Source organism: Rutidosis leptorrhynchoides, chromosome 3 (genome assembly GCF_046630445.1).
Source record: "Rutidosis leptorrhynchoides isolate AG116_Rl617_1_P2 chromosome 3, CSIRO_AGI_Rlap_v1, whole genome shotgun sequence".
NCBI classification, from domain to species: Eukaryota; Viridiplantae; Streptophyta; class Magnoliopsida; order Asterales; family Asteraceae; genus Rutidosis; species Rutidosis leptorrhynchoides.
In genome coordinates this window covers 621,721,615-621,728,029 of record NC_092335.1, presented here as the reverse complement: position 1 = coordinate 621,728,029, position 6,415 = coordinate 621,721,615, and the positions used below count along the sequence as shown (strand labels likewise).

Sequence of the window (6,415 nt, the reverse complement as noted above, 5' to 3'; positions counted from 1 at the left end):
TTCGTGTTGTTGTAACTGCTCTGCTGGCAGAGGTGGTCTTGTTGTTGCTGAGCCTGCAATTTCTCAAATAAGGTATGTTTCTCTATTTTTATTAATTCGCACAAGCACAATTTAAGAGGTTAACCTGTTTGTGGCGGTTGAACTTCCACAGATTTGCTCCGAGGTGTAGTGATGGTTGCTGAGCCTGCAAACTAAATTATTTACTGATCAAGTAATGATGTAAATATTAGATAATGCCTTAGTCAACATATGTTCCTCCAGTCATCATGAAATCTACATCTCCAAACTTATCATCCATAAAGCATCATGAATTGAATTTGTCTCTATGGAGAAAGCATTGGTTCAATTCAAAAGCCATACATGTAACTCAGCCAACTAAACAATACTTACACCTTTAATGTACCACAACACCCAAAATAAATAACTGAGTTGCTAAACCTGCACCAAATCTAACTGAGAATAATATGAACTTGGATGTTAGAAATCAAAGTTTAAGCAAGAAAATACCAGATATAGAATGACCAACAAGTTCTGATTTTACGCTTAACAAATCGTCTCCTAAAAGAACAAAGGAACAATTGAATGAAGGATTGAATCAAACCTTCTAACTGACTTTTGTCCATAGTGTAAATTGTTAAAGGTCTCCTACATCTTCACTAAAGGTCTCCCGTATGCATTGTTCGATGACTTCCGGTCAAGTTTGAGCGTCCGCAGCACTCCAGCTCCAACTGCGGGGATGTTAGAATAGATATTTATATGGACCCTTGTTAGCCCATGTCCCTTTTGTATTGGGCTCAGCCCACCTATCAATTGTAGGGTTATTTATATTTTCTATTAAAATCCTATAATGATAATGTCATTATTAGACTAATTCCTTTGTTAAGAAAAAATCAAAAAGATGTCATTAATCTAAATCTAAATAATTATTAATATATAGGGATAAAAGTACGCTTTTATTTAGGATGGAAAGGAGAGGAGATTGATGGATTAAAAAATAACAGCGATTCTCGAGTTTTAAATTTTAGCGAAAATGAGAGGAGAGGGGATGATTAGGAAGGATAGTACCTTTAAATTTTGTCACCAAAACTCTCCGCCCATATTTGGACGGATTGGGAAGGATAGTAAAACACTATCATCCTCTTTCTTCTCCACTCTTTTCCACTATAAGAAAGACTCGAGAATACAACCAAAGAAACCCTAGAAAATCCAAAAGTAAAAAATTTACAGGGTCGACATCTTAGGTTTCTCTGATTTTTCTTTCCCACAAAATCTAAAGGTCTCTTCTTAACATCGCAGTTGGGGATGCCATACCAGTTTTTTCACGATGGTCTCTTTTTCAAATCGCAGGTGGGGATGCCTTACTGTAATGTTCACTAATATTTCATAGTCAATTAATAAAGTATTATTGTGTTGATTTGTTTGATTTGGTATTTGCTACTCCGTATGTTTTTTTATATCTTTATAAAAAAATTGGTTGATGGTCTTTAATCAATGATATATGTTCATTGGTTTGATCTATTTATTTGCCAAAAGTTAAGGTACCGCTGCTTTGAAGTCTGTTGAAAACCATAACAATCAGTTTTTACGATTTGTATTTATAATCACTTGTACAATCAGGTCTCTTCAGATTATCAGTTGATATAGTTTAAATTATTCAAATTTTTGTAGTAGTGTATCTTTTGTTTTAGGCATGGTCAGAATTGGTTATGGTTTAAGTTGTGGCCAAGTTATTCTTGGATGTCTTGCTTCACATTGTAAATCAGCCTAATTTACTTGGTTCATACTTTCGTAGTAAAATTCTTGGATGTCTTGCTTCACATTGTAAATCAGCCTAATTTACTGTGCTAAGATATGATCCATTTTTTTCCATTGCGAGGCTCAAGTTATAATCGTCCGTTTTCAGAGCCTCACATTGTTCTACGCAAATTATAACAAAAGATGACACTCCATAAGGCCAGTAGAAACATGCATGGTTGCGTACCTTAAGGTTCAACGGGATCGATGTTTCACCGAACGACCAAGATTGATCAGTTGCACCTGAAACTAACCTTTGTGTTAGGTCAATAGCAGCAGTGCACGACTATGTAGGTATACAAAGAAATATAAGGACTCACGAATCCAAAAATGATGATGCTTTTGCCAAAAAATAACAATCAACATAGTCAGTAAGCACAAACGAAAGTACCTGTTATGGTTATGACTAGCACACCAGTAAACAAAACATACACCACAAAAGTAGATGCCACCAATGGGTTAGAAACAACCCAACATCATATTTCGACATTGCTACGACGAAAGGGCCAGAGGCCAATTCCAAATCCGATCCTATCAGAGCACGATGGTTTTTTAGAAAACAATCAAATAGGAAAATTATCATCTAATTACATGGTCAATACTGCTCTAGCATATTGGTATGCACATAATTTTTACTTCAACTGAATGCAAACCTCAACATGAGACAATAAGTCTTGAACACAAAAAATGATACTGTATATACTTAATGTTAAAGCATTAATAAAGAAGCTACCTTTGTGTTGCAAATGATATCAAATTCGATCATACTCCCTTTGATATTCACCAGATAATACAATCGACACAACCTTCCTACAAAAGGCAAACCCTATCAGATCTTAAAAGCTGAAAGCTACACAACAAATTATAAGAAAAACTTGATGATATGATTGATGATTCAAAACATGCGACGGAAACATCGTCGTAGCAGAAGGCACCGGTGAAGAAGGACAGCCCGGAGAAGAACCAGGAGATGGCGCCGATGTTGTGATAAAAAAACCATCACTCCACGATCGCGTTTGACTACGTTGTCTCTTTGTCATTTAGATTCAAAAACTGAAACCCTAATTTGATGATTTATGTGTCTGTGAATCTGTTGTATGTTTTAGATCTGAGAGAGATAATAGAGATAAGGTTTTAGCCGGTTACGTTTGAGTGAAGAATGGAGGTGAAGTAGAAGGTAAGGGAGAAGGCATGGCTTGGCTGAACAGGAGACGGGTCAGTTTTTGCTCCTCTTGGCACTTTTTGTTTCCCGAATTTAAAAAAAAAAAAAAAAAAAAAAAAAAAACGTGAATAGGGAAAGGGAGGTGATCCGTACACCAACTTATTTTTACCATACACCACCAAAACAATTATTTGAACATTTTTACCCTTCCTTTTATTCACCACCAACTCCCCTTAACTTCTCAAATGAAGGGTAGAAATGTCCAAATAATTATTTTGGTGGTATATGGCGAAAACAAGGTGGTGTACGGATCAACTCCCATAGTGAAAAGAGAGGGAGAGTAAACGTGGACCAATGAGGTATATTTTTTTTGGTTCTCTCAATAGAAGTGTAGTAATGACGTAATGTACCTAGGTGTTTGGGAAATTAGCTATCATTGAAGTTTCTTTGGTGTACGATAATATTGACCTGAGTTCTTTTCTTTCTTTCTGTTAATGTTAAAGTATGGACGTATGGGAACAATTGACTTACATTTACATTTGCGTCGAAGATGAAAACTATTGCATGTGGTAGTATGGTGAGCTTATGGAAATGTTCGTAGATTGTTTTTTTTTCTCCGAACATATGAGAATTTTATAAAAGGCTACCAAAGCGCTAGAAAATCACAAAGATATTAATGGGCTTTGAAGCCAAGAATTCCAATTAAGATTAGATTTCTTATAACGAGACGAAAACCAATTAAAAGATGAGATTTCTTATATTTATTCAGTTCGAAGATGCACACGTTCCTAAAATGCCATAAGGTCCACATCGTTGCATAGCAAATAACTTCGAGAATGGTAACGGTCTTAGCATTATGATGAGTAGAACAGATCCAACTCCTCAAATCATCAAATGTATGCCAAATAGATAGATCAACCTGTAACTAACTGGAAAACTAGCAAGATATGCCCAAACCTGAGAAGCAATAACATTACACTCGAAAAAATTTGAGGAAAGTCTTTGATATGCAACGAACGCGATGAACATAACAGGTTATTGGCCACCAGACCTCTATCTAACAAACTAAATTTATCCGATAGCCTATTATGAAATAATAGACTTGAGCCAATTTCAATCCCAAAAGTTAATTTTGAGGGGTTGAGAAACCCAAGCCATTATAAGCAGCATAATATTTAACTGCATTGTCGATGTAGGATGAGACAACTCAACACGCCCCCTTACATGAGGCGCAGATAACTGCGAGCACAGTCCCAACATCTTGTTTGCAAACTAAGGTTTCCGATGTTATGGAGTAAGAGAGCTTCTAAACTTGCCGATAACCTTTTCAACGGTACTAAAAGTTGACTCACTAGCTGTAGTGACCCGAACTTTTCCATGTTTATATATATTAATTGAGATTGATATTTACATGATTAAATGTTTCCAACATGTTAAGCAATCAAACTTGTTAAGACTTGATTAATTGAAATATGTTTCATATAGACAATTGACCACCCAAGTTGACCGGTGATTCACGAACGTTAAAACTTGTAAAAACTATACGATGACATATATATGGTTATATATAAAGTTAACATGTTTTTATTATAAGTATGTATCTCATTAGGTATTTTAACAATGAGTTATATACATAAAAATGAGACTATTAATTTAAGAAACTCGAAAACGATATATATAACGATTATCGTTATAACAACGTCTTACTAGGTACATATGAATCATATTAAGATATTGATACACTTGGTTAATTATGTTAAATGATAAGTAAATATATTATTAAGTGTATTAACAATGAAATACATATGTAAAAATAAGACTACTAACTTAATGATTTCGAAACGAGACATATATGTAACGATTATCGTTGTAACGACATTTAACTGTATATACATCATACTGAGATATATTATATATCATAATATCATGATAATATAACAATTTAATATCTCATTTGTTATAATAAACAATGGGTTAACAACATTCAACAAGATCGTTAACCTAAAGGTTTCAAAACAACATTTACATGTAACGACTAACGATGACTTAACGACTCAGTTCAAATGTATATACATGTAGTGTTTTAATATGTATTCATACACTTTTGAAAGACTTCAAGACACTTATCAAAATACTTCTACTTAACAAAAATGCTTACAATTACATCCTCGTTCAGTTTCATCAACAATTCTACTCGTATGCACCCGTATTCGTACTCGTACAATACACAGCTTTTAGATGTATGTACTATTAGTATATACACTCCAATGATCAGCTCTTAGCAGCCCATGTGAGTCACCTAACACATGTGGGAACCATCATTTGGCAACTAGCATGAAATATCTCATAAAATTACAAAAATATGAGTAATCATTCATGACTTATTTACATGAAAACAAAATTACATATCCTTTATATCTAATCCATACACCCACGACCAAAAACACCTACAAACACTTTCATTCTTCAATTTTATTCATCTAATTGATCTCTCTCAAGTTCTATCTTCAAGTTCTAAGTGTTCTTCATAAATTCCAAAAGTTCTAGTTACATAAAATCAAGAATACTTTCAAGTTTGCTAGCTCACTTCCAATCTTGTAAGGTGATCATCCAACCTCAAGAAATCTTTGTTTATTACAGTAGGTTATCATTCTAATACAAGAACTTCGAGCCATCCAAGGATCCATTGAAGCTAGATCCACTTTTCTCTTTTCCAGTAGGTTTATCCAAGGAACTTAAGGTTCGTGAATCAACCAGTGGCCAAGTCTTACTTCCCGACGAAGTAAAAATCTGTGAAAGTGAGTTATAGTCCCACTTTTAAAATCTAATATTTTTGGGATGAGAATACATGCAGGTTTTATAAATGATTTACAAAATAGACACAAGTACGTGAAACTACATTCTATGGTTGAATTATCGAAATCGAATATGCCCCTTTTTATTAAGTCTGGTAATCTAAGAATTAGGGAACAGACACCCTAATTGACGCGAATCCTAAAGATAGATCTATTGGGCCTAACAAACCCCATCCAAAGTACCGGATGCTTTAGTACTTCAAAATTTATATCATATCCGAAGGGTGTCCCGGAATGATGGGGATATTCTTATATATGCATCTTGTTATTGTCGGTTACCAGGTATTCACCATATGAATGATTTTTATCTCTATGTATGGGATGTGTATTGAAATATGAAATCTTGTGGTCTATTATTATGATTTGATATATATAGGTTAAACCTATAACTCACCAACATTTTTGTTGACGTTTTAAGCATGTTTATTCTCAGGTGATTATTAAGAGCTTCCGCTGTCGCATACTTAAATAAGGACGAGATTTGGAGTCCATGCTTGTATGATATTGTGTAAAAACTGCATTCAAGAAACTTATTTTGTTGTAACATATTTGTATTGTAAACCATTATGTAATGGTCGTGTGTAAACAGGATATTTTAGATTAT

The 6,415-nt window shown here is 34.2% G+C and overlaps 1 long non-coding RNA gene across 1 annotated transcript; it reads right to left on the bottom strand.

The window, feature by feature from the left end:
• Positions 1-1,978: 1,978 nt before the first annotated feature.
• Positions 1,979-2,970, bottom strand: LOC139898953 (uncharacterized). Its single transcript, XR_011777217.1, has 3 exons — positions 2,528-2,970; positions 2,186-2,325; positions 1,979-2,037 (listed from the first exon to the last, which is right to left on the bottom strand). It is a non-coding gene; the product is annotated as an uncharacterized lncRNA (long non-coding RNA).
• Between the last annotated feature and the right edge of the window lie 3,445 nt (positions 2,971-6,415).